We start from the raw sequence: 21,583 nt of genomic DNA, 5'->3' as shown, positions 1-21,583 counted from the left end.
ATTAAATTTTGAAAAACTTGAAATAATGGTTGCTTGAGATATGCATATAAGAAAACAATAGGGTAAACTCAAATGAGTTAAATTACTGAAATATTCAGCATTAATCTCGCTTCACAACAAGGGCTTCGTGGCTTAGTGGTTAAAGCGCCTGTCTAGTAAACAGGAGATCATGAGTTCGATTCTCGTCGGAGCCTCGTTGTTATGATACTTGAACTAGCTTTCGTAGCTATTAAATTTTGAAAAACTTGAAATAATGGTTGCTTGAGATATGCATATTTGCAACAATAGGGTAAACTCAAATGAGTTAAATTACTGAAATATTCAGCATTAATCTCGCTTCACAACAAGGGCTCCGTGGCTTAGTGGTTAAAGCGCCTGTCTAGTAAACAGGAGATCATGAGTTCGATTCTCGTCGGAGCCTCTTTGTTATGATACTTGAACTATTTTTCGTAGCTATTAAATTTTGAAAAACTTGAAATAATGGTTGCTTGAGATATGCATATAAGAAAACAATTGGGTAAAACTCAAATGAGTTAAATTACTGAAATATTCAGCATTAATCTCGCTTCACAACAAGGGCTTCGTGGCTTAGTGGTTAAAGCGCCTGTCTTGTAAACAGGAGATCATGAGTTCGATTCTCGTCGGAGCCTCGTTGATATGATACTTGAACTAGTTTTCGTAGCTTTTAAATTTTGAAAAACTTGAAATAATGGTTGCTTGAGATATGCATATATGCAAACAATAGGGTAAACTCAAATGAGTTAAATTACTGAAATATTCAGCATTAATCTCGCTTCACAACAAGGGCTCCGTGGCTTAGTGGTTAAAGCGCCTGTCTAGTAAACAGGAGATCATGAGTTCGATTCTCGTCGGAGCCTCGTTGTTATGATACTTGAACTAGCTTTCGTAGCTATTAAATTTTGAAAAACTTGAAATAATGCTTGCTTGAGATATGCATATATGCAAACAATAGGGTAAACTCAAATGAGTTAAATTACTGAAATATTCAGCATTAATCTCGCTTCACAACATGGGCTTCGTGGCTTAGTGGTTAAAGCGCCTGTCTTGTAAACAGGAGATCATGAGTTCGATTCTCGTCGGAGCCTCGTTGATATGATACTTGAACTAGTTTTCGTAGCTTTTAAATTTTGAAAAACTTGAAATAATGGTTGCTTGAGATATGCATATATGCAAACAATAGGGTAAACTCAAATGAATTAAATTACTGAAATATTCAGCATTAATCTCGCTTCACAACAAGGGCTTCGTGGCTTAGTGGTTTAAGCGCCTGTCTAGTAAACAGGAGATCATGAGTTCGATTCTCGTCGGAGCCTCGTTGTTATGATACTTGAACTAGCTTTCGTAGCTATTAAATTTTGAAAAACTTGAAATAATGGTTGCTTGAGATATGCATATATGCAAACAATAGGGTAAACTCAAATGAGTTAAATTACAGAAATATTCAGCATTAATCTCGCTTCACAACAAGGGCTTCGTGGCTTAGTGGTTAAAGCGCCTGTCTAGTAAACAGGAGATCATGAGTTCGATTCTCGTCGGAGCCTCTTTGTTATGATACTTGAACTATTTTTCGTAGCTATTAAATTTTGAAAAACTTGAAATAATGGTTGCTTGAGATATGCATATAAGAAAACAATTGGGTAAAACTCAAATGAGTTAAATTACTGAAATATTCAGCATTAATCTCGCTTCACAACAAGGGCTTCGTGGCTTAGTGGTTAAAGCGCCTGTCTTGTAAACAGGAGATCATGAGTTCGATTCTCGTCGGAGCGTCGTTGATATGATACTTGAACTAGTTTTCGTAGCTATTAAATTTAGAAAAACTTGAAATAATGGTTGCTTGAGATATGCATATATGCAAACAATAGGGTAAACTCAAATGAGTTGAATTACTGAAATATTCAGCATTAATCTCGCTTCACAACAAGGGCTCCGTGGCTTAGTGGTTAAAGCGCCTGTCTAGTAAACAGGAGATCATGAGTTCGATTCTCGTCGGAGCCTCTTTGTTATGATACTTGAACTATTTTTCGTAGCTATTAAATTTTGAAAAACTTGAAATAATGGTTGCTTGAGATATGCATATAAGAAAACAATAGGGTAAACTCAAATGAGTTAAATTACTGAAATATTCAGCATTAATCTCGCTTCACAACAAGGGCTTCGTGGCTTAGTGGTTAAAACGCCTGTCTTGTAAAAAGGAGATCATGAGTTCGATTCTCGTCGGAGCCTCGTTGATATGATACTTGAACTAGTTTTCGTAGCTTTTAAATTTTGAAAAACTTGAAATAATGGTTGCTTGAGATATGCATATATGCAAACAATAGGGTAAACTCAAATGAATTAAATTACTGAAATATTCAGCATTAATCTCGCTTCACAACAAGGGCTTCGTGGCTTAGTGGTTAAAGCGCCTGTCTAGTAAACAGGAGATCATGAGTTCGATTCTCGTCGGAGCCTCGTTGTTATGATACTTGAACTAGCTTTCGTAGCTATTAAATTTTGAAAAACTTGAAATAATGGTTGCTTGAGATATGCATATAAGAAAACAATTGGGTAAAACTCAAATGAGTTAAATTACTGAAATATTCAGCATTAATCTCGCTTCACAACAAGGGCTTCGTGGCTTAGTGGTTAAAGCGCCTGTCTAGTAAACAGGAGATCATGAGTTCGATTCTCGTCGGAGCCTCGTTGTTATGATACTTGAACTAGCTTTCGTAGCTATTAAATTTTGAAAAACTTGAAATAATGGTTGCTTGAGATATGCATATAAGAAAACAATTGGGTAAAACTCAAATGAGTTAAATTACTGAAATATTCAGCATTAATCTCGCTTCACAACAAGGGCTCCGTGGCTTAGTGGTTAAAGCGCCTGTCTAGTAATCAGGAGATCATGAGTTCGATGCTCGTCGGAGCCTCGTTGTTATGATACTTGAACTAGCTTTCGTAGCTATTAAATTTTGAAAAACTTGAAATAATGCTTGCTTGAGATATGCATATAGGCAAACAATAGGGTAAACTCAAATGAGTTAAATTACTGAAATATTCAGCATTAATCTCGCTTCACAACAAGGGCTTCGTGGCTTAGTGGTTAAAGCGCCTGTCTTGTAAACAGGAGATCATGAGTTCGATTCTCGTCGGAGCCTCGTTGTTATGATACTTGAACTAGCTTTCGTAGCTATTAAATTTTGAAAAACTTGAAATAATGCTTGCTTGAGATATGCATATATGCAAACAATAGGGTAAACTCAAATGAGATAAATTACTGAAATATTCAGCATTGATCTCGCTTCACAACAAGGGCTTCGTGGCTTAGTGGTTAAAGCGCCTGTCTTGTAAACAGGAGATCATGAGTTCGATGCTCGTCGGAGCCTCGTTGATATGATACTTGAACTAGTTTTCGTAGCTATTAAATTTAGAAAAACTTGAAATAATGGTTGCTTGAGATATGCATATATGCAAACAATAGGGTAAACTCAAATGAGTTGAATTACTGAAATATTCAGCATTAATCTCGCTTCACAACATGGGCTCCGTGGCTTAGTGGTTAAAGCGCCTGTCTAGTAAACAGGAATTCATGAGTTCGATTCTCGTCGGAGCCTCGTTGTTATGATACTTGAACTAGCTTTCGTAGCTATTAAATTTTGAAAAACTTGAAATAATGCTTGCTTGAGATATGCATATATGCAAACAATAGGGTAAACTCAAATGAGTTAAATTACTGAAATATTCAGCATTGATCTCGCTTCACAACAAGGGCTTCGTGGCTTAGTGGTTAAATCGCCTGTCTAGTAAACAGGAAATCATGAGTTCGATTCTCGTCGGAGCCTCGTTGTTATGATACTTGAACTAGCTTTCGTAGCTATTAAATTTTGAAAAACTTGAAATAATGGTTGCTTGAGATATGCATATAAGAAAACAATAGGGTAAACTCAAATGAGTTAAATTACTGAAATATTCAGCATTAATCTCGCTTCACAACAAGGGCTTCGTGGCTTAGTGGTTAAAGCGCCTGTCTAGTAAACAGGAGATCATGAGTTCGATTCTCGTCGGAGCCTCGTTGTTATGATACTTGAACTAGCTTTCGTAGCTATTAAATTTTGAAAAACTTGAAATAATGGTTGCTTGAGATATGCATATTTGCAACAATAGGGTAAACTCAAATGAGTTAAATTACTGAAATATTCAGCATTAATCTCGCTTCACAACAAGGGCTCCGTGGCTTAGTGGTTAAAGCGCCTGTCTAGTAAACAGGAGATCATGAGTTCGATTCTCGTCGGAGCCTCTTTGTTATGATACTTGAACTATTTTTCGTAGCTATTAAATTTTGAAAAACTTGAAATAATGGTTGCTTGAGATATGCATATAAGAAAACAATTGGGTAAAACTCAAATGAGTTAAATTACTGAAATATTCAGCATTAATCTCGCTTCACAACAAGGGCTTCGTGGCTTAGTGGTTAAAGCGCCTGTCTTGTAAACAGGAGATCATGAGTTCGATTCTCGTCGGAGCCTCGTTGATATGATACTTGAACTAGTTTTCGTAGCTTTTAAATTTTGAAAAACTTGAAATAATGGTTGCTTGAGATATGCATATATGCAAACAATAGGGTAAACTCAAATGAGTTAAATTACTGAAATATTCAGCATTAATCTCGCTTCACAACAAGGGCTCCGTGGCTTAGTGGTTAAAGCGCCTGTCTAGTAAACAGGAGATCATGAGTTCGATTCTCGTCGGAGCCTCGTTGTTATGATACTTGAACTAGCTTTCGTAGCTATTAAATTTTGAAAAACTTGAAATAATGCTTGCTTGAGATATGCATATATGCAAACAATAGGGTAAACTCAAATGAGTTAAATTACTGAAATATTCAGCATTGATCTCGCTTCACAACAAGGGCTTCGTGGCTTAGTGGTTAAAGCGCCTGTCTTGTAAACAGGAGATCATGAGTTCGATTCTCGTCGGAGCCTCGTTGATATGATATTTGAACTAGTTTTCGTAGCTATTAAATTTAGAAAAACTTGAAATAATGGTTGCTTGAGATATGCATATATGCAAACAATAGGGTAAACTCAAATGAGTTGAATTACTGAAATATTCAGCATTAATCTCGCTTCACAACATGGGCTCCGTGGCTTAGTGGTTAAATCGCCTGTCTAGTAAACAGGAAATCATGAGTTCGATTCTCGTCGGAGCCTCGTTGTTATGATACTTGAAGTAGCTTTCGTAGCTATTAAATTTTGAAAAACTTGAAATAATGGTTGCTTGAGATATGCATATAAGAAAACAATAGGGTAAACTCAAATGAGTTAAATTACTGAAATATTCAGCATTAATCTCGCTTCACAACAAGGGCTTCGTGGCTTAGTGGTTAAAGCGCCTGTCTTGTAAACAGGAGATCATGAGTTCGATTCTCGTCGGAGCCTCGTTGATATGATACTTGAACTAGTTTTCGTAGCTTTTAAATTTTGAAAAACTTGAAATAATGGTTGCTTGAGATATGCATATATGCAAACAATAGGGTAAACTCAAATGAATTAAATTACTGAAATATTCAGCATTAATCTCGCTTCACAACAAGGGCTTCGTGGCTTAGTGGTTAAAGCGCCTGTCTAGTAAACAGGAGATCATGAGTTCGATTCTCGTCGGAGCCTCGTTGTTATGATACTTGAACTAGCTTTCGTAGCTATTAAATTTTGAAAAACTTGAAATAATGCTTGCTTGAGATATGCATATATGCAAACAATAGGGTAAACTCAAATGAGTTAAATTACTGAAATATTCAGCATTGATCTCGCTTCACAACAAGGGCTTCGTGGCTTAGTGGTTAAAGCGCCTGTCTTGTAAACAGGAGATCATGAGTTCGATTCTCGTCGGAGCCTCGTTGATATGATATTTGAACTAGTTTTCGTAGCTATTAAATTTAGAAAAACTTGAAATAATGGTTGCTTGAGATATGCATATATGCAAACAATAGGGTAAACTCAAATGAGTTGAATTACTGAAATATTCAGCATTAATCTCGCTTCACAACATGGGCTCCGTGGCTTAGTGGTTAAAGCGCCTGTCTAGTAAACAGGAGATCATGAGTTCGATTCTCGTCGGAGCCTCGTTGTTATGATACTTGAACTAGCTTTCGTAGCTATTAAATTTTGAAAAACTTGAAATAATGCTTGCTTGAGATATGCATATATGCAAACAATAGGGTAAACTCAAATGAGTTAAATTACTGAAATATTCAGCATTGATCTCGCTTCACAACAAGGGCTTCGTGGCTTAGTGGTTAAAGCGCCTGTCTTGTAAACAGGAGATCATGAGTTCGATTCTCGTCGGAGCCTCGTTGATATGATATTTGAACTAGTTTTCGTAGCTATTAAATTTAGAAAAACTTGAAATAATGGTTGCTTGAGATATGCATATATGCAAACAATAGGGTAAACTCAAATGAGTTAAATTACTGAAATATTCAGTATTGATCTCGCTTCACAACAAGGGCTTCGTGGCTTAGTGGTTAAAGCGCCTGTCTTGTAAACAGGAGATCATGAGTTCGATTCTCGTCGGAGCCTCGTCGATATGATATTTGAACTAGTTTTCGTAGCTATTAAATTTAGAAAAACTTGAAATAATGGTTGCTTGAGATATGCATATAAGAAAACAATAGGGTAAACTCAAATGAGTTAAATTACTGAAATATTCAGCATTAATCTCGCTTCACAACAAGGGCTTCGTGGCTTAGTGGTTAAAGCGCCTGTCTTGTAAACAGGAGATCATGAGTTCGATTCTCGTCGGAGCCTCGTTGATATGATACTTGAACTAGTTTTCGTAGCTTTTAAATTTTGAAAAACTTGAAATAATGGTTGCTTGAGATATGCATATAAGAAAACAATAGGGTAAACTCAAATGAGTTAAATTACTGAAATATTCAGCATTAATCTCGCTTCACAACAAGGGCTTCGTGGCTTAGTGGTTAAAGCGCCTGTCTAGTAAACAGGAGATCATGAGTTCGATTCTCGTCGGAGCCTCGTTGTTATGATACTTGAACTAGCTTTCGTAGCTATTAAATTTTGAAAAACTTGAAATAATGCTTGCTTGAGATATGCATATATGCAAACAATAGTGTAAACTCAAATGAGTTAAATTACTGAAATATTCAGCATTGATCTCGCTTCACAACAAGGGCTTCGTGGCTTAGTGGTTAAAGCGCCTGTCTTGTAAACAGGAGATCATGAGTTCGATTCTCGTCGGAGCCTCGTTGATATGATATTTGAACTAGTTTTCGTAGCTATTAAATTTAGAAAAACTTGAAATAATGGTTGCTTGAGATATGCATATATGCAAACAATAGGGTAAACTCAAATGAGTTGAATTACTGAAATATTCAGCATTAATCTCGCTTCACAACATGGGCTCCGTGGCTTAGTGGTTAAATCGCCTGTCTAGTAAACAGGAAATCATGAGTTCGATTCTCGTCGGAGCCTCGTTGTTATGATACTTGAACTAGCTTTCGTAGCTATTAAATTTTGAAAAACTTGAAATAATGGTTGCTTGAGATATGCATATAAGAAAACAATAGGGTAAACTCAAATGAGTGAAATTACTGAAATATTCAGCATTAATCTCGCTTCACAACAAGGGCTTCGTGGCTTAGTGGTTAAAGCGCCTGTCTTGTAAACAGGAGATCATGAGTTCGATTCTCGTCGGAGCCTCGTTGATATGATACTTGAACTAGTTTTCGTAGCTTTTAAATTTTGAAAAACTTGAAATAATGGTTGCTTGAGATATGCATATATGCAAACAATAGGGTAAACTCAAATGAATTAAATTACTGAAATATTCAGCATTAATCTCGCTTCACAACAAGGGCTTCGTGGCTTAGTGGTTAAAGCGCCTGTCTAGTAAACAGGAGATCATGAGTTCGATTCTCGTCGGAGCCTCGTTGTTATGATACTTGAACTTGCTTTCGTAGCTATTAAATTTTGAAAAACTTGAAATAATGGTTGCTTGAGATATGCATATATGCAAACAATAGGGTAAACTCAAATGAGTTAAATTACTGAAATATTCAGCATTAATCTCGCTTCACAACAAGGGCTCCGTGGCTTAGTGGTTAAAGCGCCTGTCTAGTAAACAGGAAATCATGAGTTCGATTCTCGTCGGAGCCTCGTTGTTATGATACTTGAACTAGCTTTCGTAGCTATTACATTTTGAAAAACTTGAAATAATGGTTGCTTGAGATATGCATATAAGAAAACAATAGGGTAAACTCAAATGAGTTAAATTACTGAAATATTCAGCATTAATCTCGCTTCACAACAAGGGCTTCGTGGCTTAGTGGTTAAAGCGCCTGTCTTGTAAACAGGAGATCATGAGTTCGATTCTCGTCGGAGCCTCGTTGATATGATACTTGAACTAGTTTTCGTAGCTTTTAAATTTTGAAAAACTTGAAATAATGGTTGCTTGAGATATGCATATATGCAAACAATAGGGTAAACTCAAATGAGTTAAATTACTGAAATATTCAGCATTAATCTCGCTTCACAACAAGGGCTTCGTGGCTTAGTGGTTAAAGCGCCTGTCTAGTAAACAGGAGATCATGAGTTCGATTCTCGTCGGAGCCTCGTTGTTATGATACTTGAACTAGCTTTCGTAGCTATTAAATTTTGAAAAACTTGAAATAATGGTTGCTTGAGATATGCATATATGCAAACAATAGGGTAAACTCAAATGAGTTGAATTACTGAAATATTCAGCATTAATCTCGCTTCACAACATGGGCTCCGTGGCTTAGTGGTTAAAGCGCCTGTCTAGTAAACAGGAGATCATGAGTTCGATTCTCGTCGGAGCCTCGTTGTTATGATACTTGAACTAGCTTTCGTAGCTATTAAATTTTGAAAAACTTGAAATAATGCTTGCTTGAGATATGCATATATGCAAACAATAGGGTAAACTCAAATGAGTTAAATTACTGAAATATTCAGCATTGATCTCGCTTCACAACAAGGGCTTCGTGGCTTAGTGGTTAAAGCGCCTGTCTTGTAAACAGGAGATCATGAGTTCGATTCTCGTCGGAGCCTCGTTGATATGATATTTGAACTAGTTTTCGTAGCTATTAAATTTAGAAAAACTTGAAATAATGGTTGCTTGAGATATGCATATATGCAAACAATAGGGTAAACTCAAATGAGTTAAATTACTGAAATATTCAGCATTGATCTCGCTTCACAACAAGGGCTTCGTGGCTTAGTGGTTAAAGCGCCTGTCTTGTAAACAGGAAATCATGAGTTCGATTCTCGTCGGAGCCTCGTTGTTATGATACTAGAACTAGCTTTCGTAGCTATTAAATTTTGAAAAACTTGAAATAATGGTTGCTTGAGATATGCATATAAGAAAACAATAGGGTAAACTCAAATGAGTTAAATTACTGAAATATTCAGCATTAATCTCGCTTCACAACAAGGGCTTCGTGGCTTAGTGGTTAAAGCGCCTGTCTTGTAAACAGGAGATCATGAGTTCGATTCTCGTCGGAGCCTCGTTGATATGATACTTGAACTAGTTTTCGTAGCTTTTAAATTTTGAAAAACTTGAAATAATGGTTGCTTGAGATATGCATATATGCAAACAATAGGGTAAACTCAAATGAATTAAATTACTGAAATATTCAGCATTAATCTCGCTTCACAACAAGGGCTTCGTGGCTTAGTGGTTAAAGCGCCTGTCTAGTAAACAGGAGATCATGAGTTCGATTCTCGTCGGAGCCTCGTTGTTATGATACTAGAACTAGCTTTCGTAGCTATTAAATTTTGAAAAACTTGAAATAATGCTTGCTTGAGATATGCATATATGCACACAATAGGGTAAACTCAAATGAGTTAAATTACTGAAATATTCAGCATTGATCTCGCTTCACAACAAGGGCTTCGTGGCTTAGTGGTTAAAGCGCCTGTCTAGTAAACAGGAGTTCATGAGTTCGATTCTCGTCGGAGCCTCGTTGTTATGATACTTGAACTAGCTTTCGTAGCTATTAAATTTTGAAAAACTTGAAATAATGGTTGCTTGAGATATGCATATATGCAAACAATAGGGTAAACTCAAATGAATTAAATTACTGAAATATTCAGCATTAATCTCGCTTCACAACAAGGGCTTCGTGGCTTAGTGGTTAAAGCGCCTGTCTAGTAAACAGGAGATCATGAGTTCGATTCTCGTCGGAGCCTCGTTGTTATGATACTTGAACTAGCTTTCGTAGCTATTAAATTTTGAAAAACTTGAAATAATGGTTGCTTGAGATATGCATATAAGAAAACAATAGGGTAAACTCAAATGAGTTAAATTACTGAAATATTCAGCATTAATCTCGCTTCACAACAAGGGCTTCGTGGCTTAGTGGTTGAAGCGCCTGTCTTGTAAACAGGAGATCATGAGTTCGATTCTCGTCGGAGCCTCGTTGATATGATACTTGAACTAGTTTTCGTAGCTTTTAAATTTTGAAAAACTTGAAATAATGGTTGCTTGAGATATGCATATATGCAAACAATAGGGTAAACTCAAATGAATTAAATTACTGAAATATTCAGCATTAATCTCGCTTCACAACAAGGGCTTCGTGGCTTAGTGGTTAAAGCGCCTGTCTAGTAAACAGGAGATCATGAGTTCGATTCTCGTCGGAGCCTCGTTGTTATGATACTTGAACTAGCTTTCGTAGCTATTAAATTTTGAAAAACTTGAAATAATGGTTGCTTGAGATATGCATATAAGAAAACAATAGGGTAAACTCAAATGAGTTAAATTACTGAAATATTCAGCATTAATCTCGCTTCACAACAAGGGCTTCGTGGCTTAGTGGTTAAAGCGCCTGTCTTGTAAACAGGAGATCATGAGTTCGATTCTCGTCGGAGCCTCGTTGATATGATACTTGAACTAGTTTTCGTAGCTTTTAAATTTTGAAAAACTTGAAATAATGGTTGCTTGAGATATGCATATATGCAAACAATAGGGTAAACTCAAATGAATTAAATTACTGAAATATTCAGCATTATTCTCGCTTCACAACAAGGGCTTCGTGGCTTAGTGGTTAAAGCGCCTGTCTAGTAAACAGGAGATCATGAGTTCGATTCTCGTCGGAGCCTCGTTGTTATGATACTTGAACTAGCTTTCGTAGCTATTAAATTTTGAAAAACTTGAAATAATGCTTGCTTGAGATATGCATATATGCAAACAATAGGGTAAACTCAAATGAGTTAAATTACTGAAATATTCAGCATTGATCTCGCTTCACAACAAGGGCTTCGTGGCTTAGTGGTTAAAGCGCCTGTCTAGTAAACAGGAGATCATGAGTTCGATTCTCGTCGGAGCCTCGTTGTTATGATACTTGAACTAGCTTTCGTAGCTATTAAATTTTGAAAAACTTGAAATAATGGTTGCTTGAGATATGCATATAAGAAAACAATAGGGTAAACTCAAATGAGTTGAATTACTGAAATATTCAGCATTAATCTCGCTTCACAACATGGGCTCCGTGGCTTAGTGGTTAAAGCGCCTGTCTAGTAAACAGGAAATCATGAGTTCGATTCTCGTCGGAGCCTCGTTGTTATGATACTTGAACTAGCTTTCGTAGCTATTAAATTTTGAAAAACTTGAAATAATGGTTGCTTGAGATATGCATATAAGAAAACAATAGGGTAAACTCAAATGAGTTAAATTACTGAAATATTCAGCATTAATCTCGCTTCACAACAAGGGCTTCGTGGCTTAGTGGTTAAAGCGCCTGCCTTGTAAACAGGAGATCATGAGTTCGATTCTCGTCGGAGCCTCGTTGTTATGATACTTGAACTAGCTTTCGTAGCTATTAAATTTTGAAAAACTTGAAATAATGCTTGCTTGAGATATGCATATATGCAAACAATAGGGTAAACTCAAATGAGTTAAATTACTGAAATATTCAGCATTGATCTCGCTTCACAACAAGGGCTTCGTGGCTTAGTGGTTAAAGCGCCTGTCTTGTAAACAGGAGATCATGAGTTCGATTCTCGTCGGAGCCTCGTTGATATGATACTTGAACTAGTTTTCGTAGCTTTTAAATTTTGAAAAACTTGAAATAATGGTTGCTTGAGATATGCATATATGCAAACAATAGGGTAAACTCAAATGAATTAAATTACTGAAATATTCAGCATTAATCTCGCTTCACAACAAGGGCTTCGTGGCTTAGTGGTTAAAGCGCCTGTCTAGTAAACAGGAGATCATGAGTTCGATTCTCGTCGGAGCCTCGTTGTTATGATACTTGAACTAGCTTTCGTAGCTATTAAATTTTGAAAAACTTGAAATAATGGTTGCTTGAGATATGCATATATGCAAACAATAGGGTAAACTCAAATGAGTTAAATTACTGAAATATTCAGCATTAATCTCGCTTCACAACAAGGGCTCCGTGGCTTAGTGGTTAAAGCGCCTGTCTTGTAAACAGGAGATCATGAGTTCGATTCTCGTCGGAGCCTCGTTGATATGATACTTGAACTAGTTTTCGTAGCTTTTAAATTTTGAAAAACTTGAAATAATGGTTGCTTGAGATATGCATATATGCAAACAATAGGGTAAACTCAAATGAATTAAATTACTGAAATATTCAGCATTAATCTCGCTTCACAACAAGGGCTTCGTGGCTTAGTGGTTAAAGCGCCTGTCTAGTAAACAGGAGATCATGAGTTCGATTCTCGTCGGAGCCTTGTTGTTATGATACTTGAACTAGCTTTCGTAGCTATTAAATTTTGAAAAACTTGAAATAATGGTTGCTTGAGATATGCATATATGCAAACAATAGGGTAAACTCAAATGAGTTAAATTACTGAAATATTCAGCATTAATCTCGCTTCACAACAAGGGCTCCGTGGCTTAGTGGTTAAAGCGCCTGTCTTGTAAACAGGAGATCATGAGTTCGATTCTCGTCGGAGCCTCGTTGATATGATACTTGAACTAGTTTTCGTAGCTTTTAAATTTTGAAAAACTTGAAATAATGGTTGCTTGAGATATGCATATATGCAAACAATAGGGTAAACTCAAATGAATTAAATTACTGAAATATTCAGCATTAATCTCGCTTCACAACAAGGGCTTCGTGGCTTAGTGGTTAAAGCGCCTGTCTAGTAAACAGGAGATCATGAGTTCGATTCTCGTCGGAGCCTTGTTGTTATGATACTTGAACTAGCTTTCGTAGCTATTAAATTTTGAAAAACTTGAAATAATGCTTGCTTGAGATATGCATATATGCAAACAATAGGGTAAACTCAAATGAGTTAAATTACTGAAATATTCAGCATTGATCTCGCTTCACAACAAGGGCTCCGTGGCTTAGTGGTTAAAGCGCCTGTCTTGTAAACAGGAGATCATGAGTTCGATTCTCGTCGGAGCCTCGTTGTTATGATACTTGAACTAGCTTTCGTAGCTATTAAATTTTGAAAAACTTGAAATAATTTTTGCTTGAGATATGCATATAAGAAAACAATAGGGTAAACTCAAATGAGTTGAATTACTGAAATATTCAGCATTAATCTCGCTTCACAACATGGGCTCCGTGGCTTAGTGGTTAAAGCGCCTGTCTAGTAAACAGGAAATCATGAGTTCGATTCTCGTCGGAGCCTCGTTGTTATGATACTTGAACTAGCTTTCGTAGCTATTTAATTTTGAAAAACTTGAAATAATGGTTGCTTGAGATATGCATATAAGAAAACAATAGGGTAAACTCAAATGAGTTAAATTACTGAAATATTCAGCATTAATCTCGCTTCACAACAAGGGCTTCGTGGCTTAGTGGTTAAAGCGCCTGTCTTGTAAACAGGAGATCATGAGTTCGATTCTCGTCGGAGCCTCGTTGTTATGATACTTGAACTAGCTTTCGTAGCTATTAAATTTTGAAAAACTTGAAATAATGCTTGCTTGAGATATGCATATATGCAAACAATAGGGTAAACTCAAATGAGTTAAATTACTGAAATATTCAGCATTGATCTCGCTTCACAACAAGGGCTTCGTGGCTTAGTGGTTAAAGCGCCTGTCTTGTAAACAGGAGATCATGAGTTCGATTCTCGTCGGAGCCTCGTTGATATGATACTTGAACTAGTTTTCGTAGCTTTTAAATTTTGAAAAACTTGAAATAATGGTTGCTTGAGATATGCATATATGCAAACAATAGGGTAAACTCAAATGAATTAAATTACTGAAATATTCAGCATTAATCTCGCTTCACAACAAGGGCTTCGTGGCTTAGTGGTTAAAGCGCCTGTCTAGTAAACAGGAGATCATGAGTTCGATTCTCGTCGGAGCCTCGTTGTTATGATACTTGAACTAGCTTTCGTAGCTATTAAATTTTGAAAAACTTGAAATAATGGTTGCTTGAGATATGCATATATGCAAACAATAGGGTAAACTCAAATGAGTTAAATTACTGAAATATTCAGCATTAATCTCGCTTCACAACAAGGGCTCCGTGGCTTAGTGGTTAAAGCGCCTGTCTTGTAAACAGGAGATCATGAGTTCGATTCTCGTCGGAGCCTCGTTGATATGATACTTGAACTAGTTTTCGTAGCTTTTAAATTTTGAAAAACTTGAAATAATGGTTGCTTGAGATATGCATATATGCAAACAATAGGGTAAACTCAAATGAATTAAATTACTGAAATATTCAGCATTAATCTCGCTTCACAACAAGGGCTTCGTGGCTTAGTGGTTAAAGCGCCTGTCTAGTAAACAGGAGATCATGAGTTCGATTCTCGTCGGAGCCTCGTTGTTATGATACTTGAACTAGCTTTCGTAGCTATTAAATTTTGAAAAACTTGAAATAATGGTTGCTTGAGATATGCATATATGCAAACAATAGGGTAAACTCAAATGAGTTAAATTACTGAAATATTCAGCATTAATCTCGCTTCACAACAAGGGCTCCGTGGCTTAGTGGTTAAAGCGCCTGTCTTGTAAACAGGAGATCATGAGTTCGATTCTCGTCGGAGCCTCGTTGATATGATACTTGAACTAGTTTTCGTAGCTTTTAAATTTTGAAAAACTTGAAATAATGGTTGCTTGAGATATGCATATATGCAAACAATAGGGTAAACTCAAATGAATTAAATTACTGAAATATTCAGCATTATTCTCGCTTCACAACAAGGGCTTCGTGGCTTAGTGGTTAAAGCGCCTGTCTAGTAAACAGGAGATCATGAGTTCGATTCTCGTCGGAGCCTCGTTGTTATGATACTTGAACTAGCTTTCGTAGCTATTAAATTTTGAAAAACTTGAAATAATGCTTGCTTGAGATATGCATATATGCAAACAATAGGGTAAACTCAAATGAGTTAAATTACTGAAATATTCAGCATTGATCTCGCTTCACAACAAGGGCTTCGTGGCTTAGTGGTTAAAGCGCCTGTCTAGTAAACAGGAGATCATGAGTTCGATTCTCGTCGGAGCCTCGTTGTTATGATACTTGAACTAGCTTTCGTAGCTATTAAATTTTGAAAAACTTGAAATAATGGTTGCTTGAGATATGCATATAAGAAAACAATAGGGTAAACTCAAATGAGTTGAATTACTGAAATATTCAGCATTAATCTCGCTTCACAACATGGGCTCCGTGGCTTAGTGGTTAAAGCGCCTGTCTAGTAAACAGGAAATCATGAGTTCGATTCTCGTCGGAGCCTCGTTGTTATGATACTTGAACTAGCTTTCGTAGCTATTAAATTTTGAAAAACTTGAAATAATGGTTGCTTGAGATATGCATATAAGAAAACAATAGGGTAAACTCAAATGAGTTAAATTACTGAAATATTCAGCATTAATCTCGCTTCACAACAAGGGCTTCGTGGCTTAGTGGTTAAAGCGCCTGTCTTGTAAACAGGAGATCATGAGTTCGGTTCTCGTCGGAGCCTCGTTGTTATGATACTTGAACTAGCTTTCGTAGCTATTAAATTTTGAAAAACTTGAAATAATGCTTGCTTGAGATATGCATATATGCAAACAATAGGGTAAACTCAAATGAGTTAAATTACTGAAATATTCAGCATTGATCTCGCTTCACAACAAGGGCTTCGTGGCTTAGTGGTTAAAGCGCCTGTCTTGTAAACAGGAGATCATGAGTTCGATTCTCGTCGGAGCCTCGTTGATATGATACTTGAACTAGTTTTCGTAGCTTTTAAATTTTGAAAAACTTGAAATAATGGTTGCTTGAGATATGCATATATGCAAACAATAGGGTAAACTCAAATGAATTAAATTACTGAAATATTCAGCATTAATCTCGCTTCACAACAAGGGCTTCGTGGCTTAGTGGTTAAAGCGCCTGTCTAGTAAACAGGAGATCATGAGTTCGATTCTCGTCGGAGCCTCGTTGTTATGATACTTGAACTAGCTTTCGTAGCTATTAAATTTTGAAAAACTTGAAATAATGGTTGCTTGAGATATGCATATATGCAAACAATAGGGTAAACTCAAATGAGTTAAATTACTGAAATATTCAGCATTAATCTCGCTTCACAACAAGGGCTCCGTGGCTTAGTGGTTAAAGCGCCTGTCTTGTAAACAGGAGATCATGAGTTCGATTCTCGTCGGAGCCTCGTTGATATGATACTTGAACTAGTTTTCGTAGCTTTTAAATTTTGAAAAACTTGAAATAATGGTTGCTTGAGATATGCATATATGCAAACAATAGGGTAAACTCAAATGAATTAAATTACTGAAATATTCAGCATTAATCTCGCTTCACAACAAGGGCTTCGTGGCTTAGTGGTTAAAGCGCCTGTCTAGTAAACAGGAGATCATGAGTTCGATTCTCGTCGGAGCCTCGTTGTTATGATACTTGAACTAGCTTTCGTAGCTATTAAATTTTGAAAAACTTGAAGTAATGGTTGCTTGAGATATGCATATATGCAACCAATAGGGTAAACTCAAATGAGTTAAATTACTGAAATATTCAGCATTGATCTCGCTTCACAACAAGGGCTTCGTGGCTTAGTGGTTAAAGCGCCTGTCTTGTAAACAGGAGATCATGAGTTCGATTCTCGTCGGAGCCTCGTTGATATGATATTTGAACTAGTTTTCGTAGCTATTAAATTTAGAAAAACTTGAAATAATGGTTGCTTGAGATATGCATATATGCAAACAATAGGGTAAACTCAAATGAGTTGAATTACTGAAATATTCAGCATTAATCTCGCTTCACAACATGGGCTCCGTGGCTTAGTGGTTAAAGCGCCTGTCTAGTAAACAGGAAATCATGAGTTCGATTCTCGTCGGAGCCTCGTTGTTATGATACTTGAACTAGCTTTCGTAGCTATTAAATTTTGAAAAACTTGAAATAATGGTTGCTTGAGATATGCATATAAGAAAACAATAGGGTAAACTCAAATGAGTTAAATTACTGAAATATTCAGCATTAATCTCGCTTCACAACAAGGGCTTCGTGGCTTAGTGGTTAAAGCGCCTGTCTTGTAAACAGGAGATCATGAGTTCGATTCTCGTCGGAGCCTCGTTGATATGATATTTGAACTAGTTTTCGTAGCTATTAAATTTTGAAAAACTTGAAATAATGGTTGCTTGAGATATGCATATATGCAAACAATAGGGTAAACTCAAATGAGTTGAATTACTGAAATATTCAGCATTAATCTCGCTTCACAACATGGGCTCCGTGGCTTAGTGGTTAAAGCGCCTGTCTAGTAAACAGGAAATCATGAGTTCGATTCTCGTCGGAGCCTCGTTGATATGATACTTGAACTAGTTTTCGTAGCTATTAAATTTAGAAAAACTTGAAATAATGGTTGCTTGAGATATGCATATATGCAAACAATAGGGTAAACTCAAATGAGTTGAATTACTGAAATATTCAGCATTAATCTCGCTTCACAACATGGGCTCCGTGGCTTAGTGGTTAAAGCGCCTGTCTAGTAAACAGGAAATCATGAGTTCGATTCTCGTCGGAGCCTCGTTGTTATGATACTTGAACTAGCTTTCGTAGCTATTAAATTTTGAAAAACTTGAAATAATGGTTGCTTGAGATATGCATATAAGAAAACAATAGGGTAAACTCAAATGAGTTAAATTACTGAAATATTCAGCATTAATCTCGCTTCACAACAAGGGCTTCGTGGCTTAGTGGTTAAAGCGCCTGTCTTGTAAACAGGAGATCATGAGTTCGATTCTCGTCGGAGCCTCGTTGATATGATATTTGAACTAGTTTTCGTAGCTATTAAATTTTGAAAAACTTGAAATAATGGTTGCTTGAGATATGCATATATGCAAACAATAGGGTAAACTCAAATGAGTTGAATTACTGAAATATTCAGCATTAATCTCGCTTCACAACATGGGCTCCGTGGCTTAGTGGTTAAAGCGCCTGTCTAGTAAACAGGAAATCATGAGTTCGATTCTCGTCGGAGCCTCGTTGTTATGATACTTGAACTAGCTTTCGTAGCTATTAAATTTTGAAAAACTTGAAATAATGGTTGCTTGAGATATGCATATAAGAAAACAATAGGGTAAACTCAAATGAGTTAAATTACTGAAATATTCAGCATTAATCTCGCTTCACAACAAGGGCTTCGTGGCTTAGTGGTTAAAGCGCCTGTCTTGTAAACAGGAGATCATGAGTTCGATTCTCGTCGGAGCCTCGTTGATATGATACTTGAACTAGTTTTCGTAGCTTTTAAATTTTGAAAAACTTGAAATAATGGTTGCTTGAGATATGCATATATGCAAACAATAGGGTAAACTCAAATGAATTAAATTACTGAAATATTCAGCATTAATCTCGCTTCACAACAAGGGCTTCGTGGCTTAGTGGTTAAAGCGCCTGTCTAGTAAACAGGAGATCATGAGTTCGATTCTCGTCGGAGCCTCGTTGTTATGATACTTGAACTAGCTTTCGTAGCTATTAAATTTTGAAAAACTTGAAATAATGGTTGCTTGAGATATGCATATATGCAAACAATAGGGTAAACTCAAATGAGTTAAATTACTGAAATATTCAGCATTAATCTCGCTTCACAACAAGGGCTCCGTGGCTTAGTGGTTAAAGCGCCTGTCTAGTAAACAGGAGATCATGAGTTCGATTCTCGTCGGAGCCTCTTTGTTATGATACTTGAACTATTTTTCGTAGCTATTAAATTTTGAAAAACTTGAAATAATGGTTGCTTGAGATATGCATATAAGAAAACAATTGGGTAAAACTGCAAATGAGTTAAATTGCTGAAATATTCAGCATTAATCTCGCTTCACAACAAGGGCTTCGTGGCTTAGTGGTTAAAGCGCCTGTCTAGTAAACAGGAGATCATGAGTTCGATTCTCGTCGGAGCCTCGTTGTTATGATACTTGAACTAGCTTTCGTAGCTATTAAGTTTTGAAAAACTTGAAATAATGGTTGCTTGAGATATGCATATAAGAAAACAATAGGGTAAACTCAAATGAGTTAAATTAATGAAATATTCAGCATTAATCTCGCTTCACAACAAGGGCTCCGTGGCGTAGTGGTTAAAGCGCCTGTCTAGTAAACAGGATATCATGAGTTCGATTATCGTCGGAGCCTCTTTGTTATTATACTTGAACTATTTTTCGTAGCTATTAAATTTTGAAAAACTTGAAATAATGGTTGCTTGAGATATGCATATATGCAAACAATAGGGTAAACTCAAATGAGTTGAATTACTGAAATATTCAGCATTAATCTCGCTTCACAACATGGGCTCCGTGGCTTAGTGGTTAAAGCGCCTGTCTAGTAAACAGGAAATCATGAGTTCGATTCTCGTCGGAGCCTCGTTGTTATGATACTTGAACTAGCTTTCGTAGCTATTAAATTTTGAAAAACTTGAAATAATTGTTGCTTGAGATATGCATATAAGAAAACAATAGGGTAAACTCAAATGAGTTAAATTACTGAAATATTCAGCATTAATCTCGCTTCACAACAAGGGCTCCGTGGCTTAGTGGTTAAAGCGCCTGTCTTGTAAACAGGAGATCATGAGTTCGATTCTCGTCGGAGCCTCGTTGATATGATACTTGAACTAGTTTTCGTAGCTATTAAATTTAGAAAAACTTGAATTAATGGTTGCTTGAGATATGCATATATCCAAACAATAGGGTAAACTCAAATGAGTTAAATTACTGAAATATTCAGCATTAATCTCGCTTCACAACAATGGCTTCGTGGCTTAGTGGTTAAAGCGCCTGTCTAGTAAACTGGATATCATGAGTTCGATTCTCGTCGGAGCCTCTTTGTTATGATACTTGAACTAGTTTTCGTAGCTATTAAATTTAGAAAAACTTGAAATAATGGTTGCTTGAGATATGCATATATGCAAACAATAGGGTATACTCAAATGAGTTGAATTACTGAAATATTCAGCATTAATCTCGCTTCACAACATGGGCTCCGTGGCTTAGTGGTTAAAGCGCCTGTCTAGTAAACAGGAAATCATGAGTTCGATTCTCGTCGGAGCCTCGTTGTTATGATACTTGAACTAGCTTTCGTAGCTATTAAATTTTGAAAAACTTGAAATAATTGTTGCTTGAGATATGCATATAAGAAAACAATAGGGTAAACTCAAATGAGTTAAATTACTGAAATATTCAGCATTAATCTCGCTTCACAACAAGGGCTCCATGGCTTAGTGGTTAAAGCGCCTGTCTAGTAAACAGGAAATCATGAGTTCGATTCTCGTCGGAGCCTCGTTGTTATGATACTTGAACTAGCTTTCGTAGCTATTAAATTTTGAAAAACTTGAAATAATGGTTGCTTGAGATATGCATATAAGAAAACAATAGGGTAAACTCAAATGAGTTAAATTACTGAAATATTCAGCATTAATCTCGCTTCACAACAAGGGCTCCGTGGCTTAGTGGTTAAAGCGCCTGTCTTGTAAACAGGAGATCATGAGTTCGATTCTCGTCGGAGCCTCGTTGATATGATACTTGAACTAGTTTTCGTAGCTATTAAATTTAGAAAAACTTGAATTAATGGTTGCTTGAGATATGCATATATCCAAACAATAGGGTAAACTCAAATGAGTTAAATTACTGAAATATTCAGCATTAATCTCGCTTCACAACAATGGCTCCGTGGCTTAGTGGTTAAAGCGCCTGTCTAGTAAACTGGATATCATGAGTTCGATTCTCGTCGGAGCCTCTTTGTTATGATACTTGAACTAGTTTTCGTAGCTATTAAATTTAGAAAAACTTGAAATAATGGTTGCTTGAGATATGCATATATGCAAACAATAGGGTATACTCAAATGAGTTGAATTACTGAAATATTCAGCATTAATCTCGCTTCACAACATGGGCTCCGTGGCTTAGCGGTTAAAGCGCCTGTCTAGTAAACAGGAAATCATGAGTTCGATTCTCGTCGGAGCCTCGTTGTTATGATACTTGAACTATTTTTCGTAGCTATTAAATTTTGAAAAACTTGAAATAATGGTTGCTTGAGATATGCATATATGCAAACAATAGGGTAAAACTGCAAATGAGTTAAATTGCTGAAATATTCAGCATTAATCTCGCTTTACAACAACGGCTCCGTGGCTTTGTGGTTAAA

At 36.5% G+C, this 21,583-nt stretch overlaps 87 non-coding genes across 87 annotated transcripts; all 87 read left to right on the top strand.

Annotated features, from left to right (window-relative positions):
- The first annotated feature begins 121 nt into the window (after nt 1-121).
- TRNAT-AGU (transfer RNA threonine (anticodon AGU)) lies at nt 122-194 on the top strand. The gene has a single exon. It is a non-coding gene; the product is annotated as a tRNA-Thr (tRNA).
- A 154-nt stretch (nt 195-348) lies between these two features.
- On the top strand, nt 349-421 carry TRNAT-AGU (transfer RNA threonine (anticodon AGU)). Its single transcript has one exon. It is a non-coding gene; the product is annotated as a tRNA-Thr (tRNA).
- A 156-nt stretch (nt 422-577) lies between these two features.
- On the top strand, nt 578-650 carry TRNAT-UGU (transfer RNA threonine (anticodon UGU)). Its single transcript has one exon. It is a non-coding gene; the product is annotated as a tRNA-Thr (tRNA).
- Nucleotides 651-805: 155 nt separating this feature from the next.
- TRNAT-AGU (transfer RNA threonine (anticodon AGU)) lies at nt 806-878 on the top strand. Its single transcript has one exon. It is a non-coding gene; the product is annotated as a tRNA-Thr (tRNA).
- Nucleotides 879-1,033: 155 nt separating this feature from the next.
- TRNAT-UGU (transfer RNA threonine (anticodon UGU)) lies at nt 1,034-1,106 on the top strand. The gene has a single exon. It is a non-coding gene; the product is annotated as a tRNA-Thr (tRNA).
- Nucleotides 1,107-1,261: 155 nt separating this feature from the next.
- On the top strand, nt 1,262-1,334 carry TRNAT-AGU (transfer RNA threonine (anticodon AGU)). The gene has a single exon. It is a non-coding gene; the product is annotated as a tRNA-Thr (tRNA).
- Nucleotides 1,335-1,489: 155 nt separating this feature from the next.
- On the top strand, nt 1,490-1,562 carry TRNAT-AGU (transfer RNA threonine (anticodon AGU)). Its single transcript has one exon. It is a non-coding gene; the product is annotated as a tRNA-Thr (tRNA).
- Nucleotides 1,563-1,718: 156 nt separating this feature from the next.
- TRNAT-UGU (transfer RNA threonine (anticodon UGU)) lies at nt 1,719-1,793 on the top strand. The gene has a single exon. It is a non-coding gene; the product is annotated as a tRNA-Thr (tRNA).
- A 153-nt stretch (nt 1,794-1,946) lies between these two features.
- TRNAT-AGU (transfer RNA threonine (anticodon AGU)) lies at nt 1,947-2,019 on the top strand. Its single transcript has one exon. It is a non-coding gene; the product is annotated as a tRNA-Thr (tRNA).
- A 383-nt stretch (nt 2,020-2,402) lies between these two features.
- TRNAT-AGU (transfer RNA threonine (anticodon AGU)) lies at nt 2,403-2,475 on the top strand. The gene has a single exon. It is a non-coding gene; the product is annotated as a tRNA-Thr (tRNA).
- Nucleotides 2,476-2,631: 156 nt separating this feature from the next.
- Nucleotides 2,632-2,704, top strand: TRNAT-AGU (transfer RNA threonine (anticodon AGU)). The gene has a single exon. It is a non-coding gene; the product is annotated as a tRNA-Thr (tRNA).
- A 156-nt stretch (nt 2,705-2,860) lies between these two features.
- On the top strand, nt 2,861-2,933 carry TRNAT-AGU (transfer RNA threonine (anticodon AGU)). The gene has a single exon. It is a non-coding gene; the product is annotated as a tRNA-Thr (tRNA).
- Nucleotides 2,934-3,088: 155 nt separating this feature from the next.
- On the top strand, nt 3,089-3,161 carry TRNAT-UGU (transfer RNA threonine (anticodon UGU)). The gene has a single exon. It is a non-coding gene; the product is annotated as a tRNA-Thr (tRNA).
- Nucleotides 3,162-3,316: 155 nt separating this feature from the next.
- TRNAT-UGU (transfer RNA threonine (anticodon UGU)) lies at nt 3,317-3,389 on the top strand. The gene has a single exon. It is a non-coding gene; the product is annotated as a tRNA-Thr (tRNA).
- Nucleotides 3,390-3,544: 155 nt separating this feature from the next.
- TRNAT-AGU (transfer RNA threonine (anticodon AGU)) lies at nt 3,545-3,617 on the top strand. The gene has a single exon. It is a non-coding gene; the product is annotated as a tRNA-Thr (tRNA).
- A 383-nt stretch (nt 3,618-4,000) lies between these two features.
- On the top strand, nt 4,001-4,073 carry TRNAT-AGU (transfer RNA threonine (anticodon AGU)). Its single transcript has one exon. It is a non-coding gene; the product is annotated as a tRNA-Thr (tRNA).
- A 154-nt stretch (nt 4,074-4,227) lies between these two features.
- On the top strand, nt 4,228-4,300 carry TRNAT-AGU (transfer RNA threonine (anticodon AGU)). The gene has a single exon. It is a non-coding gene; the product is annotated as a tRNA-Thr (tRNA).
- Nucleotides 4,301-4,456: 156 nt separating this feature from the next.
- TRNAT-UGU (transfer RNA threonine (anticodon UGU)) lies at nt 4,457-4,529 on the top strand. Its single transcript has one exon. It is a non-coding gene; the product is annotated as a tRNA-Thr (tRNA).
- Nucleotides 4,530-4,684: 155 nt separating this feature from the next.
- Nucleotides 4,685-4,757, top strand: TRNAT-AGU (transfer RNA threonine (anticodon AGU)). The gene has a single exon. It is a non-coding gene; the product is annotated as a tRNA-Thr (tRNA).
- Nucleotides 4,758-4,912: 155 nt separating this feature from the next.
- On the top strand, nt 4,913-4,985 carry TRNAT-UGU (transfer RNA threonine (anticodon UGU)). Its single transcript has one exon. It is a non-coding gene; the product is annotated as a tRNA-Thr (tRNA).
- Nucleotides 4,986-5,368: 383 nt separating this feature from the next.
- Nucleotides 5,369-5,441, top strand: TRNAT-UGU (transfer RNA threonine (anticodon UGU)). The gene has a single exon. It is a non-coding gene; the product is annotated as a tRNA-Thr (tRNA).
- Nucleotides 5,442-5,596: 155 nt separating this feature from the next.
- On the top strand, nt 5,597-5,669 carry TRNAT-AGU (transfer RNA threonine (anticodon AGU)). The gene has a single exon. It is a non-coding gene; the product is annotated as a tRNA-Thr (tRNA).
- A 155-nt stretch (nt 5,670-5,824) lies between these two features.
- Nucleotides 5,825-5,897, top strand: TRNAT-UGU (transfer RNA threonine (anticodon UGU)). The gene has a single exon. It is a non-coding gene; the product is annotated as a tRNA-Thr (tRNA).
- A 155-nt stretch (nt 5,898-6,052) lies between these two features.
- On the top strand, nt 6,053-6,125 carry TRNAT-AGU (transfer RNA threonine (anticodon AGU)). Its single transcript has one exon. It is a non-coding gene; the product is annotated as a tRNA-Thr (tRNA).
- A 155-nt stretch (nt 6,126-6,280) lies between these two features.
- Nucleotides 6,281-6,353, top strand: TRNAT-UGU (transfer RNA threonine (anticodon UGU)). Its single transcript has one exon. It is a non-coding gene; the product is annotated as a tRNA-Thr (tRNA).
- Nucleotides 6,354-6,508: 155 nt separating this feature from the next.
- On the top strand, nt 6,509-6,581 carry TRNAT-UGU (transfer RNA threonine (anticodon UGU)). Its single transcript has one exon. It is a non-coding gene; the product is annotated as a tRNA-Thr (tRNA).
- Nucleotides 6,582-6,736: 155 nt separating this feature from the next.
- Nucleotides 6,737-6,809, top strand: TRNAT-UGU (transfer RNA threonine (anticodon UGU)). The gene has a single exon. It is a non-coding gene; the product is annotated as a tRNA-Thr (tRNA).
- A 155-nt stretch (nt 6,810-6,964) lies between these two features.
- TRNAT-AGU (transfer RNA threonine (anticodon AGU)) lies at nt 6,965-7,037 on the top strand. Its single transcript has one exon. It is a non-coding gene; the product is annotated as a tRNA-Thr (tRNA).
- A 155-nt stretch (nt 7,038-7,192) lies between these two features.
- Nucleotides 7,193-7,265, top strand: TRNAT-UGU (transfer RNA threonine (anticodon UGU)). The gene has a single exon. It is a non-coding gene; the product is annotated as a tRNA-Thr (tRNA).
- A 383-nt stretch (nt 7,266-7,648) lies between these two features.
- Nucleotides 7,649-7,721, top strand: TRNAT-UGU (transfer RNA threonine (anticodon UGU)). The gene has a single exon. It is a non-coding gene; the product is annotated as a tRNA-Thr (tRNA).
- A 155-nt stretch (nt 7,722-7,876) lies between these two features.
- TRNAT-AGU (transfer RNA threonine (anticodon AGU)) lies at nt 7,877-7,949 on the top strand. The gene has a single exon. It is a non-coding gene; the product is annotated as a tRNA-Thr (tRNA).
- Nucleotides 7,950-8,104: 155 nt separating this feature from the next.
- On the top strand, nt 8,105-8,177 carry TRNAT-AGU (transfer RNA threonine (anticodon AGU)). The gene has a single exon. It is a non-coding gene; the product is annotated as a tRNA-Thr (tRNA).
- Nucleotides 8,178-8,332: 155 nt separating this feature from the next.
- Nucleotides 8,333-8,405, top strand: TRNAT-UGU (transfer RNA threonine (anticodon UGU)). Its single transcript has one exon. It is a non-coding gene; the product is annotated as a tRNA-Thr (tRNA).
- A 155-nt stretch (nt 8,406-8,560) lies between these two features.
- TRNAT-AGU (transfer RNA threonine (anticodon AGU)) lies at nt 8,561-8,633 on the top strand. Its single transcript has one exon. It is a non-coding gene; the product is annotated as a tRNA-Thr (tRNA).
- A 155-nt stretch (nt 8,634-8,788) lies between these two features.
- TRNAT-AGU (transfer RNA threonine (anticodon AGU)) lies at nt 8,789-8,861 on the top strand. The gene has a single exon. It is a non-coding gene; the product is annotated as a tRNA-Thr (tRNA).
- Nucleotides 8,862-9,016: 155 nt separating this feature from the next.
- On the top strand, nt 9,017-9,089 carry TRNAT-UGU (transfer RNA threonine (anticodon UGU)). The gene has a single exon. It is a non-coding gene; the product is annotated as a tRNA-Thr (tRNA).
- A 155-nt stretch (nt 9,090-9,244) lies between these two features.
- On the top strand, nt 9,245-9,317 carry TRNAT-UGU (transfer RNA threonine (anticodon UGU)). The gene has a single exon. It is a non-coding gene; the product is annotated as a tRNA-Thr (tRNA).
- A 155-nt stretch (nt 9,318-9,472) lies between these two features.
- On the top strand, nt 9,473-9,545 carry TRNAT-UGU (transfer RNA threonine (anticodon UGU)). Its single transcript has one exon. It is a non-coding gene; the product is annotated as a tRNA-Thr (tRNA).
- Nucleotides 9,546-9,700: 155 nt separating this feature from the next.
- TRNAT-AGU (transfer RNA threonine (anticodon AGU)) lies at nt 9,701-9,773 on the top strand. Its single transcript has one exon. It is a non-coding gene; the product is annotated as a tRNA-Thr (tRNA).
- Nucleotides 9,774-9,928: 155 nt separating this feature from the next.
- TRNAT-AGU (transfer RNA threonine (anticodon AGU)) lies at nt 9,929-10,001 on the top strand. Its single transcript has one exon. It is a non-coding gene; the product is annotated as a tRNA-Thr (tRNA).
- Nucleotides 10,002-10,156: 155 nt separating this feature from the next.
- TRNAT-AGU (transfer RNA threonine (anticodon AGU)) lies at nt 10,157-10,229 on the top strand. The gene has a single exon. It is a non-coding gene; the product is annotated as a tRNA-Thr (tRNA).
- Nucleotides 10,230-10,384: 155 nt separating this feature from the next.
- TRNAT-UGU (transfer RNA threonine (anticodon UGU)) lies at nt 10,385-10,457 on the top strand. The gene has a single exon. It is a non-coding gene; the product is annotated as a tRNA-Thr (tRNA).
- Nucleotides 10,458-10,612: 155 nt separating this feature from the next.
- TRNAT-AGU (transfer RNA threonine (anticodon AGU)) lies at nt 10,613-10,685 on the top strand. The gene has a single exon. It is a non-coding gene; the product is annotated as a tRNA-Thr (tRNA).
- A 155-nt stretch (nt 10,686-10,840) lies between these two features.
- TRNAT-UGU (transfer RNA threonine (anticodon UGU)) lies at nt 10,841-10,913 on the top strand. Its single transcript has one exon. It is a non-coding gene; the product is annotated as a tRNA-Thr (tRNA).
- Nucleotides 10,914-11,068: 155 nt separating this feature from the next.
- TRNAT-AGU (transfer RNA threonine (anticodon AGU)) lies at nt 11,069-11,141 on the top strand. The gene has a single exon. It is a non-coding gene; the product is annotated as a tRNA-Thr (tRNA).
- Nucleotides 11,142-11,296: 155 nt separating this feature from the next.
- Nucleotides 11,297-11,369, top strand: TRNAT-AGU (transfer RNA threonine (anticodon AGU)). Its single transcript has one exon. It is a non-coding gene; the product is annotated as a tRNA-Thr (tRNA).
- A 155-nt stretch (nt 11,370-11,524) lies between these two features.
- Nucleotides 11,525-11,597, top strand: TRNAT-AGU (transfer RNA threonine (anticodon AGU)). The gene has a single exon. It is a non-coding gene; the product is annotated as a tRNA-Thr (tRNA).
- Nucleotides 11,598-11,752: 155 nt separating this feature from the next.
- TRNAT-UGU (transfer RNA threonine (anticodon UGU)) lies at nt 11,753-11,825 on the top strand. Its single transcript has one exon. It is a non-coding gene; the product is annotated as a tRNA-Thr (tRNA).
- Nucleotides 11,826-11,980: 155 nt separating this feature from the next.
- TRNAT-UGU (transfer RNA threonine (anticodon UGU)) lies at nt 11,981-12,053 on the top strand. Its single transcript has one exon. It is a non-coding gene; the product is annotated as a tRNA-Thr (tRNA).
- Nucleotides 12,054-12,208: 155 nt separating this feature from the next.
- Nucleotides 12,209-12,281, top strand: TRNAT-AGU (transfer RNA threonine (anticodon AGU)). The gene has a single exon. It is a non-coding gene; the product is annotated as a tRNA-Thr (tRNA).
- A 155-nt stretch (nt 12,282-12,436) lies between these two features.
- TRNAT-UGU (transfer RNA threonine (anticodon UGU)) lies at nt 12,437-12,509 on the top strand. The gene has a single exon. It is a non-coding gene; the product is annotated as a tRNA-Thr (tRNA).
- A 155-nt stretch (nt 12,510-12,664) lies between these two features.
- Nucleotides 12,665-12,737, top strand: TRNAT-AGU (transfer RNA threonine (anticodon AGU)). The gene has a single exon. It is a non-coding gene; the product is annotated as a tRNA-Thr (tRNA).
- A 155-nt stretch (nt 12,738-12,892) lies between these two features.
- On the top strand, nt 12,893-12,965 carry TRNAT-UGU (transfer RNA threonine (anticodon UGU)). Its single transcript has one exon. It is a non-coding gene; the product is annotated as a tRNA-Thr (tRNA).
- Nucleotides 12,966-13,120: 155 nt separating this feature from the next.
- TRNAT-AGU (transfer RNA threonine (anticodon AGU)) lies at nt 13,121-13,193 on the top strand. Its single transcript has one exon. It is a non-coding gene; the product is annotated as a tRNA-Thr (tRNA).
- Nucleotides 13,194-13,348: 155 nt separating this feature from the next.
- TRNAT-UGU (transfer RNA threonine (anticodon UGU)) lies at nt 13,349-13,421 on the top strand. Its single transcript has one exon. It is a non-coding gene; the product is annotated as a tRNA-Thr (tRNA).
- A 155-nt stretch (nt 13,422-13,576) lies between these two features.
- On the top strand, nt 13,577-13,649 carry TRNAT-AGU (transfer RNA threonine (anticodon AGU)). The gene has a single exon. It is a non-coding gene; the product is annotated as a tRNA-Thr (tRNA).
- A 155-nt stretch (nt 13,650-13,804) lies between these two features.
- Nucleotides 13,805-13,877, top strand: TRNAT-UGU (transfer RNA threonine (anticodon UGU)). Its single transcript has one exon. It is a non-coding gene; the product is annotated as a tRNA-Thr (tRNA).
- A 155-nt stretch (nt 13,878-14,032) lies between these two features.
- On the top strand, nt 14,033-14,105 carry TRNAT-UGU (transfer RNA threonine (anticodon UGU)). The gene has a single exon. It is a non-coding gene; the product is annotated as a tRNA-Thr (tRNA).
- A 155-nt stretch (nt 14,106-14,260) lies between these two features.
- Nucleotides 14,261-14,333, top strand: TRNAT-AGU (transfer RNA threonine (anticodon AGU)). Its single transcript has one exon. It is a non-coding gene; the product is annotated as a tRNA-Thr (tRNA).
- A 155-nt stretch (nt 14,334-14,488) lies between these two features.
- TRNAT-UGU (transfer RNA threonine (anticodon UGU)) lies at nt 14,489-14,561 on the top strand. The gene has a single exon. It is a non-coding gene; the product is annotated as a tRNA-Thr (tRNA).
- A 155-nt stretch (nt 14,562-14,716) lies between these two features.
- On the top strand, nt 14,717-14,789 carry TRNAT-AGU (transfer RNA threonine (anticodon AGU)). Its single transcript has one exon. It is a non-coding gene; the product is annotated as a tRNA-Thr (tRNA).
- Nucleotides 14,790-14,944: 155 nt separating this feature from the next.
- TRNAT-UGU (transfer RNA threonine (anticodon UGU)) lies at nt 14,945-15,017 on the top strand. Its single transcript has one exon. It is a non-coding gene; the product is annotated as a tRNA-Thr (tRNA).
- Nucleotides 15,018-15,172: 155 nt separating this feature from the next.
- TRNAT-AGU (transfer RNA threonine (anticodon AGU)) lies at nt 15,173-15,245 on the top strand. The gene has a single exon. It is a non-coding gene; the product is annotated as a tRNA-Thr (tRNA).
- Nucleotides 15,246-15,400: 155 nt separating this feature from the next.
- TRNAT-AGU (transfer RNA threonine (anticodon AGU)) lies at nt 15,401-15,473 on the top strand. Its single transcript has one exon. It is a non-coding gene; the product is annotated as a tRNA-Thr (tRNA).
- Nucleotides 15,474-15,628: 155 nt separating this feature from the next.
- Nucleotides 15,629-15,701, top strand: TRNAT-AGU (transfer RNA threonine (anticodon AGU)). Its single transcript has one exon. It is a non-coding gene; the product is annotated as a tRNA-Thr (tRNA).
- Nucleotides 15,702-15,856: 155 nt separating this feature from the next.
- TRNAT-UGU (transfer RNA threonine (anticodon UGU)) lies at nt 15,857-15,929 on the top strand. Its single transcript has one exon. It is a non-coding gene; the product is annotated as a tRNA-Thr (tRNA).
- A 155-nt stretch (nt 15,930-16,084) lies between these two features.
- TRNAT-UGU (transfer RNA threonine (anticodon UGU)) lies at nt 16,085-16,157 on the top strand. Its single transcript has one exon. It is a non-coding gene; the product is annotated as a tRNA-Thr (tRNA).
- A 155-nt stretch (nt 16,158-16,312) lies between these two features.
- On the top strand, nt 16,313-16,385 carry TRNAT-AGU (transfer RNA threonine (anticodon AGU)). Its single transcript has one exon. It is a non-coding gene; the product is annotated as a tRNA-Thr (tRNA).
- A 155-nt stretch (nt 16,386-16,540) lies between these two features.
- On the top strand, nt 16,541-16,613 carry TRNAT-UGU (transfer RNA threonine (anticodon UGU)). The gene has a single exon. It is a non-coding gene; the product is annotated as a tRNA-Thr (tRNA).
- Nucleotides 16,614-16,768: 155 nt separating this feature from the next.
- Nucleotides 16,769-16,841, top strand: TRNAT-AGU (transfer RNA threonine (anticodon AGU)). Its single transcript has one exon. It is a non-coding gene; the product is annotated as a tRNA-Thr (tRNA).
- Nucleotides 16,842-16,996: 155 nt separating this feature from the next.
- On the top strand, nt 16,997-17,069 carry TRNAT-UGU (transfer RNA threonine (anticodon UGU)). Its single transcript has one exon. It is a non-coding gene; the product is annotated as a tRNA-Thr (tRNA).
- Nucleotides 17,070-17,224: 155 nt separating this feature from the next.
- Nucleotides 17,225-17,297, top strand: TRNAT-AGU (transfer RNA threonine (anticodon AGU)). The gene has a single exon. It is a non-coding gene; the product is annotated as a tRNA-Thr (tRNA).
- A 155-nt stretch (nt 17,298-17,452) lies between these two features.
- TRNAT-UGU (transfer RNA threonine (anticodon UGU)) lies at nt 17,453-17,525 on the top strand. The gene has a single exon. It is a non-coding gene; the product is annotated as a tRNA-Thr (tRNA).
- A 155-nt stretch (nt 17,526-17,680) lies between these two features.
- TRNAT-AGU (transfer RNA threonine (anticodon AGU)) lies at nt 17,681-17,753 on the top strand. The gene has a single exon. It is a non-coding gene; the product is annotated as a tRNA-Thr (tRNA).
- Nucleotides 17,754-17,908: 155 nt separating this feature from the next.
- TRNAT-AGU (transfer RNA threonine (anticodon AGU)) lies at nt 17,909-17,981 on the top strand. Its single transcript has one exon. It is a non-coding gene; the product is annotated as a tRNA-Thr (tRNA).
- Nucleotides 17,982-18,136: 155 nt separating this feature from the next.
- Nucleotides 18,137-18,209, top strand: TRNAT-UGU (transfer RNA threonine (anticodon UGU)). The gene has a single exon. It is a non-coding gene; the product is annotated as a tRNA-Thr (tRNA).
- Nucleotides 18,210-18,364: 155 nt separating this feature from the next.
- TRNAT-AGU (transfer RNA threonine (anticodon AGU)) lies at nt 18,365-18,437 on the top strand. Its single transcript has one exon. It is a non-coding gene; the product is annotated as a tRNA-Thr (tRNA).
- Nucleotides 18,438-18,592: 155 nt separating this feature from the next.
- Nucleotides 18,593-18,665, top strand: TRNAT-UGU (transfer RNA threonine (anticodon UGU)). Its single transcript has one exon. It is a non-coding gene; the product is annotated as a tRNA-Thr (tRNA).
- Nucleotides 18,666-18,820: 155 nt separating this feature from the next.
- On the top strand, nt 18,821-18,893 carry TRNAT-AGU (transfer RNA threonine (anticodon AGU)). Its single transcript has one exon. It is a non-coding gene; the product is annotated as a tRNA-Thr (tRNA).
- A 155-nt stretch (nt 18,894-19,048) lies between these two features.
- Nucleotides 19,049-19,121, top strand: TRNAT-AGU (transfer RNA threonine (anticodon AGU)). The gene has a single exon. It is a non-coding gene; the product is annotated as a tRNA-Thr (tRNA).
- Nucleotides 19,122-19,278: 157 nt separating this feature from the next.
- On the top strand, nt 19,279-19,351 carry TRNAT-AGU (transfer RNA threonine (anticodon AGU)). Its single transcript has one exon. It is a non-coding gene; the product is annotated as a tRNA-Thr (tRNA).
- Nucleotides 19,352-19,734: 383 nt separating this feature from the next.
- Nucleotides 19,735-19,807, top strand: TRNAT-AGU (transfer RNA threonine (anticodon AGU)). The gene has a single exon. It is a non-coding gene; the product is annotated as a tRNA-Thr (tRNA).
- Nucleotides 19,808-19,962: 155 nt separating this feature from the next.
- TRNAT-UGU (transfer RNA threonine (anticodon UGU)) lies at nt 19,963-20,035 on the top strand. Its single transcript has one exon. It is a non-coding gene; the product is annotated as a tRNA-Thr (tRNA).
- Nucleotides 20,036-20,418: 383 nt separating this feature from the next.
- Nucleotides 20,419-20,491, top strand: TRNAT-AGU (transfer RNA threonine (anticodon AGU)). Its single transcript has one exon. It is a non-coding gene; the product is annotated as a tRNA-Thr (tRNA).
- A 383-nt stretch (nt 20,492-20,874) lies between these two features.
- On the top strand, nt 20,875-20,947 carry TRNAT-UGU (transfer RNA threonine (anticodon UGU)). Its single transcript has one exon. It is a non-coding gene; the product is annotated as a tRNA-Thr (tRNA).
- A 155-nt stretch (nt 20,948-21,102) lies between these two features.
- Nucleotides 21,103-21,175, top strand: TRNAT-AGU (transfer RNA threonine (anticodon AGU)). The gene has a single exon. It is a non-coding gene; the product is annotated as a tRNA-Thr (tRNA).
- Nucleotides 21,176-21,330: 155 nt separating this feature from the next.
- Nucleotides 21,331-21,403, top strand: TRNAT-AGU (transfer RNA threonine (anticodon AGU)). The gene has a single exon. It is a non-coding gene; the product is annotated as a tRNA-Thr (tRNA).
- The last annotated feature ends 180 nt before the right edge of the window (nt 21,404-21,583 follow it).

Source organism: Phalangium opilio, unplaced genomic scaffold (assembly GCF_054372755.1).
Source record: "Phalangium opilio isolate 3A_F unplaced genomic scaffold, DU_Popi_V2 ptg000046l_1, whole genome shotgun sequence".
Taxonomy (NCBI): Eukaryota; Metazoa; Arthropoda; class Arachnida; order Opiliones; family Phalangiidae; genus Phalangium; species Phalangium opilio.
Note: the sequence above shows the minus strand (reverse complement) of the source record. Positions and strands in the feature narration are given on the sequence as shown.